The sequence below is a fragment of the Lynx canadensis genome, chromosome A3 (assembly GCF_007474595.2).
Source record: "Lynx canadensis isolate LIC74 chromosome A3, mLynCan4.pri.v2, whole genome shotgun sequence".
Classification (NCBI taxonomy): domain Eukaryota; kingdom Metazoa; phylum Chordata; class Mammalia; order Carnivora; family Felidae; genus Lynx; species Lynx canadensis.
Genome location: NC_044305.1, coordinates 45,532,259 through 45,540,056, shown reverse-complemented (window position 1 = coordinate 45,540,056; position 7,798 = coordinate 45,532,259). Strand labels below are relative to the sequence as shown.

The 7,798-nt window shown below is 41.8% G+C and overlaps 1 non-coding gene across 1 annotated transcript; it reads right to left on the bottom strand.

The window, feature by feature from the left end:
* Positions 1–3,366: 3,366 nt before the first annotated feature.
* LOC115511312 lies at positions 3,367–3,474 on the bottom strand. The gene has a single exon (XR_003967984.1). It is a non-coding gene; the product is annotated as a U6 spliceosomal RNA (small nuclear RNA).
* Positions 3,475–7,798: the final 4,324 nt, after the last annotated feature.

Sequence of the window (7,798 nt, the reverse complement as noted above, 5' to 3'; positions counted from 1 at the left end):
ATTGGTTTGTGTAGTAGGTGATACTGATACTCTCTGCTCATAGACCATTGGTTCACATTAGAAGTCACTTGTAGCTTGAGTAAACTCTTCTTATATAGGCTGATGGCTTTCTACCTCATACTCTTTTCCTGATTCCTTCATCTGGTTATAAGACAGTCTTAGCCTACAAGTTGGTCATGCTGGAAGTATTGGAGAATGAATCCTCCCAGGAGCAGCCCTCAAGCAATGATAGGTGGAGGTTAATGAATAATATCCTGACTTGCTCAGGAGGACAACTCTGAAGTGTTTGAGATGATCCCAGAGGTCCCAGTAAGATTGAACTCCAGTTGTTCATAGCATTAGCCTGCTCTTCACCACTTTGTATTGGTTCTTTCTCTTCCCTCACTTCCTTTCTTCCCCATGGTATTTCCTGGAATTGCTTCTCAAATAAATTACTTGCTCCCAAATTCTTGTCTCAGGGTCAGCTGTGGGAGGAGCTCAAACCAAAATAGTTGGATAAATAGCTTCACTCAAAGTCACTGACAGCGATGCTACAGTAGAGAAAAAGAGGCTATGATTACCCTTTTGTCCAGATACAACATTGAAAGTGTTCTACACATACTCTAGTATGGGCCTGAGTTGGGGAGACATCCTGATGTTTGGAGAGAATTCAGAGAACTGAGATTAATTTCTGACTACCTCATGAAGTCACTAAGATTTTTGTGAGGGGAGGATTGCATCTAATCAGAGCTTGCCAGGAGGTTTTCATAAAGCAGAAAGTACAGGTATGCCCATTTTATGTAAGGAAACTGCTGCACAAGTAGAAAATCTTCATCAACTTTTAGCCCAATATAAGGGGTACTGATGTGGTCTCACCAAAAGCCACATTATTATCACTTTCAAGTCAATAGCCACTTAAGAGTCCTCATGTTTTTCAAGAGCTTGTTGCAAGGTGATGATGAGAACAACTTGACTAAGCATTACTTACCGTCATGGTGAGTTGTAAGGCCAGCTGAAGGTGCCCTCTTGATCACAATGGCTCATTAGGTAGTTGAAGATAGAAGAGTCTCAAGCAGACCCATCCAGGTGTATAATGGGGTTATAAGAAACACCAGCTGCTGAGAGGTTAGAGAAGCGTTGGAGAAAATTATCTGGGACCTCAGATACACTACTAGAAAAGCAAATTGAAAGTTATTGGTTCAGTTATGTGTGCCCAGCTCCATGACACTTTTTTCAAAGGAGAGATTCTACAAGCTCATGTTGGTACTTCTGGAGGAAAAAGAATGGGAAGGAATGAAAAGAGAAAAGACACCACAATGCTACCATTTGTGTTCAAGAAGTGGAGAAATACGATTAAGAGAGAAACTCTTTGGGGTACCTGGGTGGCTCAGTTGGTTGGGTGTCCAACTTCGGCTCAGGTCATGATCTCATGGTCTGTGAGTTCAAGCTCTGTGCTGACAGCTTGGAGCCTGGAGCTTGCATCGGATTCTATGTCTCCCTCTCTCTCTACCTCTTCCCCACTCATGCTCTGTCTCTGTCTCTCAAAAAATGAATAAATTTTATTTATTTTATTTTTAAAATAAAATTTTAAAAAATTAAAAAAAAGAGAAACTCTTTATGTCAGATATCTCATTTACAACCATTTACTGCCTCATGTCAGGAAGAAAAGGACACTTATCAGAGAGGATAGAGAATGATCTGTTATGTAGTTTCACATATGCTTTCTTATAATATGAGTCTATAAGCTATTATCCTCCATTTTATTAGTAAGGGAATTAAGGCTCAGAGAGAAGGTGTGACAATGAAGATGTAAGGAAATATTGAGTACCAGTTACCTCTAGTCCTATCCAGTCCTTAAGGTGAACTCCTATTCCCCAGACCTTGGGATTGCCTAATAGCAAAGTGGCAGACCTCACAGGTGTGATGGTGGTGATGGAGGCCAGCCCTGCTCTGCCCCTCTCCAGTGCTACCTCCTCCTCTAAGCTGGGGACCCAGGTCTCCTTTCCAGCACCTGCCATTTTACCTGGTCCTGGTTCTGCTTATGTGTTCTCACTGTGCAGATTGTTTATTCTCCAAGCCCTGCCTCTTCTGTAAAATGAAAATTTGATTATTTTCTAAAGGGGATTTAAATAAATGCTTTACATTCATAAATATCAAAATGTAAAACTTGAATTCATCTTGGTTCTCCTTCTACCTCCAAGAAGAGAAAGAACTCTCCAGGGCCAAGGTTTTTTACTTTCACCTAATTCTGTCCCACCTCCCGCTGCACTGTAGAAGCTGGAAGTCTGAAAACTAAACTTCTTAGCTTCTCCAGGCTCCCTTGAAGCTAGGATTCTAAATTCAATTTTTGCCAGTGTTATTTATTCATGCAAAATTTGGATGGTGGAAGGGATGTGGAGGGTACCTCTGCAGAGATGATGGTTGACAGGCAGCCTGTGTCCTCCCAGTTTGCAGTGATGTGTGTGAGAAGACTGTTCTGGTGGCATTTGTGAGGGCAGGAGTGAACATAGTCTCATGACCTCCTGCTGCAGCAGTGTGGTCCAGTGGTAGCCCCTGCCTTCCTTACCTCCAGCTCTTCCACAGCTGTTGTGAGCACTGAGGTCCCTTATTAAATGCATTCTAAGAGTACCTGCTTACCAGTCCTCCTGCTGGCCCTCTTTTCTGGTTGCTATAGCTATATAACAAACCATTCCCAAACTTAGTGGCATGAAGTAATAATTTTATTTTGCTCACACACAAAAAAAGGCATAGTAGGTATGGGTTGTCTCTGCTCTATGATGTGGGATGAATGAAGCTATGAAGACTTAATGGCTAAGGGTAACTAACCAGTTGGGGGCTGGAGTCACTTAGAGGCCTCCTTACCCACAGGTTTGGTAGTTGATGCTAGCTAGGCTAGAACTTCAGCTGGGACTGTCAATCAGAGCACCCACATGGGGCCGCCCCACCAGCCAGGGCTTCCTCCCAGCATGGTAGCCTTGGGTTGATCAGACTCCTTATATGGCAGCTATGGATCCCACAGTGAATGTCCCAAGAGAAACAGGTGAAGATTCCCAGGCTTTTCCAACCTCAGAGGTCACACCTTAACCACTCTCACTGCATTCTTTAGGTTGAAGCAATCACAAGCTGGTCCAGACTCAAAGGGGAGGGGATACAGTCTATATCTCTAGATGGGAGGGGCTTCAAAGAATGTGTGGCCTTAATTTAAAACCCCTTAACCCTCTTTCCACAAGGAATCTCAGTAATTATGTTTTTTCCAGTTTTACTGAGAAATAGTTGACATGCATCATTGTATAAGTTTAAGGCATACAGTATGATGGTTTGATTTACACATATTGTGAAATGGTTACCTCAAGAGGTTCAGCAAACATCCATCTTCCCACGTAGACACAAAATATGCATTGCTTCCCAAATTTGTTATGTCTTTCTTGCATAAGGGCCATGCTAGTCTTCTCTGTGTCCTTCCAATTTTAGTACGTGTGCTGCTGAAGCTAGCACTCTCAGTAATTGTTTAATGTGTGATGGATATTCAGGCAATAAGGTTTTATTAGGATAATGACATCTTTGGATCTCCTTCTGTTTTCCACTCAAGCCAACAAATTTCAAGTTAGGAAAGAAAATAAGCACTTTTGCAAATATAGAGACAAGAAAAAATATATTCCCACTTAGTATTATGTACTTTGAAGAGTTTCTCTACCAGAAAAAAGGGGGGGGGGAAGGAAAATGGTTTCAAAAATATATTTCCAAAAATATTATTTTTAAATAAATAGAATCAATACAGAAAAGGAAACACCCTTTCTTGCCAGAGAAACCTTCCTGGGCCTGCCTATCAGGTTCACCTGTTCCAATCTTCATGGTTCCCTCCTTGATCCTTGGTTTATAACAAAATATTTGTGTGATCCTTTCTATAAACTTTATATTGTGAAAAATTTCAACCATACCAAAGTAGACAACATAGTATCATGAACTTCCAAGCCACCGTTATGAGTTTCAACATTTTGTCAACTCATGGGAAATCTAGTCATATCCACATCTTTCCTTCCTTTTGAAGCCAATCCGAGACATCCTATTTCATCCATAAATATTTCATTATATGTCTCTTAACAAGAAAGCCTCTTCTTTTCTAAACACAACTATAATACTATCACATTGAAAATAAGTACAATAATTCTTCAATAACAAATATCCAATCATTCCAAATGTCTAGTTATCTTACATAAGTTTTATAGTTTGTTTGAATTAGCATCAAAATAGGAGTCACATAGTGTGATTAATTGATATGTATTTTAAATCTCTTAATTTGTAGGTGTTTCTCTCCACCCCTTCATTTTCTCCCATTGAAATTTATTTGTTGAAGAGGATTATTTGTCCTATAGAGTTTCATAGAGTCTGGATTTCACTGACAGTTCTCTGGGTGATGTCTAACATGTTCCACTCTCCTTACCTTTTTTTTCTGTAAATTTAAATGTGAACAAGAGGCTTTTTCAGATGTAATTTGTATGATTCTTTTGATTAATGCCTGCCCCCTTCTCTTGACTGTGAATTCCATGGAGGCAGGCTCAGGAATAATTGTCTCTCAACTGAAAATATAGCATGTAGCATGGTGCTTTGTGTATAATAGGTACTCAGTATCTTTAGTTGAATGAACCAATATTAGTTGAAAGAAAGAAAGAATGAATGAATGGGAAATACACACAGGAACCTAGGAGTAAGTGGCTATACCACTAGGCAATGAACTGTAATCCTCCCCAGTCCCATTAACACCTGCAATTAGACCCCTGAAGACATTTCAGAGTTTAGCCTCATTCATTCACTCACTTGTAAGTGCATGCCACATGTCAGGTACTGTTCTAGGAACCAGGATACATCAGGAAACAAGAGTCATATCTTCTCAGGTCTAATAGTCTGGGTCAGCTGATTTTTCAGAAGGTGACCACTTAGAAGGGTCCCCAGAGGCCCCTGGATGCACAGCAGCCATTTGTGATAGCAGAGAAAAACTCTGGGGCCAGTTCAACCTAGGATAGAATCCTAGCTCTGTCATTGGCTAACTGTTTGACCCTGGACAGATAGTTTAACCTATCATAACCTTGTTTCCCTAATATGTAAAAAGGGGGAGTATTGCTGACTTCATTTGCTTGTATGAGAGTGTAGCTGACTTTTAGTGTTCTGCTCATATCATCTTGGCTGGTTCCTGGGTCTTTCTGCTTGAAGGCATTACCTGGCACATCCAGGTAGATGCAGACCCAAAGTGCCGAGGATCTGACTTTCCCTCAATCCCCGCAGCAATCCTCAATCAGGGAAGATAGGAAGGATACTAGGTGGTGAAAAAATACTCCAATTTCCTCACTCCTCAGTGACACAGTAATAAGGTGTATCCCCAGGCTGTGTCCCCATTGCGATTGCAAGTTATTGTCCATGTGGTAACCTGCTCTTTAACACCCCCTCTTGCTGGCTGCCTTCCCTTTCCTCTCTCTTTCACTCTGCATCCTGGGATCACCTCCCAGAGACTATGTTCACCTGTGCCTTTACTCTGGCTCCTCTTTGGGATGGAGCATCAAAGGAAATGAGGTATAAACAATAGCTAGAGCTCCTCCAGACAGGGCAGGATCCAACAGGTATATTATCTTTAAAGGACAGCTAGAAGTGAGAAAATCCACAGAAATTTTCAAATCAGAAAAGAATTTAACATCACGGGGATTGGTGAGGACTCAAAGTAAAAGAAGCTTCCCCATCCACTGGGATCTCTCCCAGATAGGGCGCTGAAATGTCACTGCTCGGGGCTCAGTGGTCAGCACTATGCTCCAAATCATGAAGAATTGATTTTATTACGATCACTGTACTCTCTAGGAGAAAGTAAGAGTTTGAATCTTTTTAAGAAAGATTTCTGTCAAAATGAGTACATTAAAAAAAAAAACATGTTGGCACTTTAAACAGATGGTAAGCCTCTATTATTTTAGAAATTTCACCAGGGCTCCTTCCTGGACAATGGCAGATAAATGAGATGTGATTGTTCCAGCACCTGCACCAGTGTTTGTCTCGAGGCCAAGAAGGTGTGGCTGGGTATTGTCAATGAAGTGGGCTCCTCATTATCTCAGCTATTGTTCCAGGAATCAAAGCTGTAATCAATGCCCATGCCTTATTCTGCATAACTCAGCCACAATATGTGGAGAAGTGAGAAAATAGGTGACAGAGTGAATAATGTTCTCAGGACCACATTTCATGCAAGCCACTGCATTTCCCAGCGGATTCTTTTTATTTTAATTTTTTCATTACCAAGGTAATACATGATCATCTCAAAACCGCAATGAGAAATGTATAAAGTGAAAGGCCCTCTCCCATTCTCCAGCCCCACTTCTGGGATGCACCATTATCAGTGCTGTGTGAAGCAGCCAGAGAGGTGTACCCAAGCACACAACCACAACGTTCTGCCGTCTATGTCTCCCAGCCATCTACTCATCCCCAACATCTTATTCTTTGGGTTATCTCACAGAATTCCACTGTACGGTTCTCCCACATTCTATGCAGCCCCCTTTGGACATTTATTTTGCACAAATATTTAAACATGGGACATCTTTGCACATACCTTGGTGTATTTAGGAGACAATTTCTGCAAAATGAGTTACTGGGATTAGGTTTAAGGGCATGCATATTTCACCTTTTGCTTAATACTTTCAAACTGCCTTCCCAATCAAGCAAAAAAAAAAAAAAAAAAAAAAGCACACTTCATGGCTGTATTAAGCTCCCCACATTTATTGACGTTTTGTATTTTCCCTGTGAACTGTGTGTAAATAAACAAGGACTACTCAAGGGAGAACAAGTAAAGGCTTGCTAGAGCAAGGGAACCGGCCACCGTTTGTTGTGTTTGGTGGAGACTCAAAGGTAGGCAGAGGAATTGGAAAGATTTGTAGTGGGAAAACAGGAAGGGTTCAGGTCAGGTGTGCCCTGACTACAGGCTGTTGGCCTGGGGGAGCTGCAGCTGGCAGCCAGCATCCTATGTGACTGGTCAGGGGCACATATTTGGCTTTCTCTGGTCGGTCCTAAGTTAGATGCAGGGGCATAAATTAGGGAAGCTATCAATTATTGATTAAGTCCTGGCTGTTTGGGGTCAGCTGCTGCAGAGATGGTGGTTTTGGCTTCCTGGACTGATTGCTATCCAACGTGGATTCGATTTCTATTTTCATGTATGGTCTGGCCATTGTCGGTGAGTCTATTCACCCTCCCAACCGTCTTTTCATTTCTGTTACCTAGATTTCTATTGGGGTGTTGATCTTTTTCTCTGGTAGTTTGTAGCCTCGGAGCAGGGACTCCAATGGCATGGCTTCGGCCTTCAGGATTTTGTTACTTAAGTAAAGCCAAACTTCATTTCTGTTGGCGCGGTGGGTGAGGGGAGACGTTTCAAGACTAAGAAGCACCGTGTAGGGTCTCTCCCGCAATGCAGCTATGTTGCTCAAGAGGGAAAAGGGAATTGCAACCCCAGAAAATAAAGTGCTCTGCAGAAATAAAGTAAGCTTGTCTGGCCTTTGTTGGAGGCATAGGTAAGGTTGGAGGTGGTGTGCTATTTGCGGCAGAGTTTACGGCGGCTTTACAGACTGGGGCAGAATGAGGTCCTGGGTCGCCAAGTATGGTGGATCCTTCAGAAGGAAGCTATCTGTATGGCAGTCCTTGTCATTGGTGCCACTCTGCACAGGGCTTACAGTTAAAGGCCTGGGAACCTTTATTATGCTTCAGACTAAAATTTAAAATAAATATTATGCATCCATTAATTTTTAATCTTGGGAAAGTGGGCATTGAGTCACTTACTAAAAAGCCTATATGTGTCTCT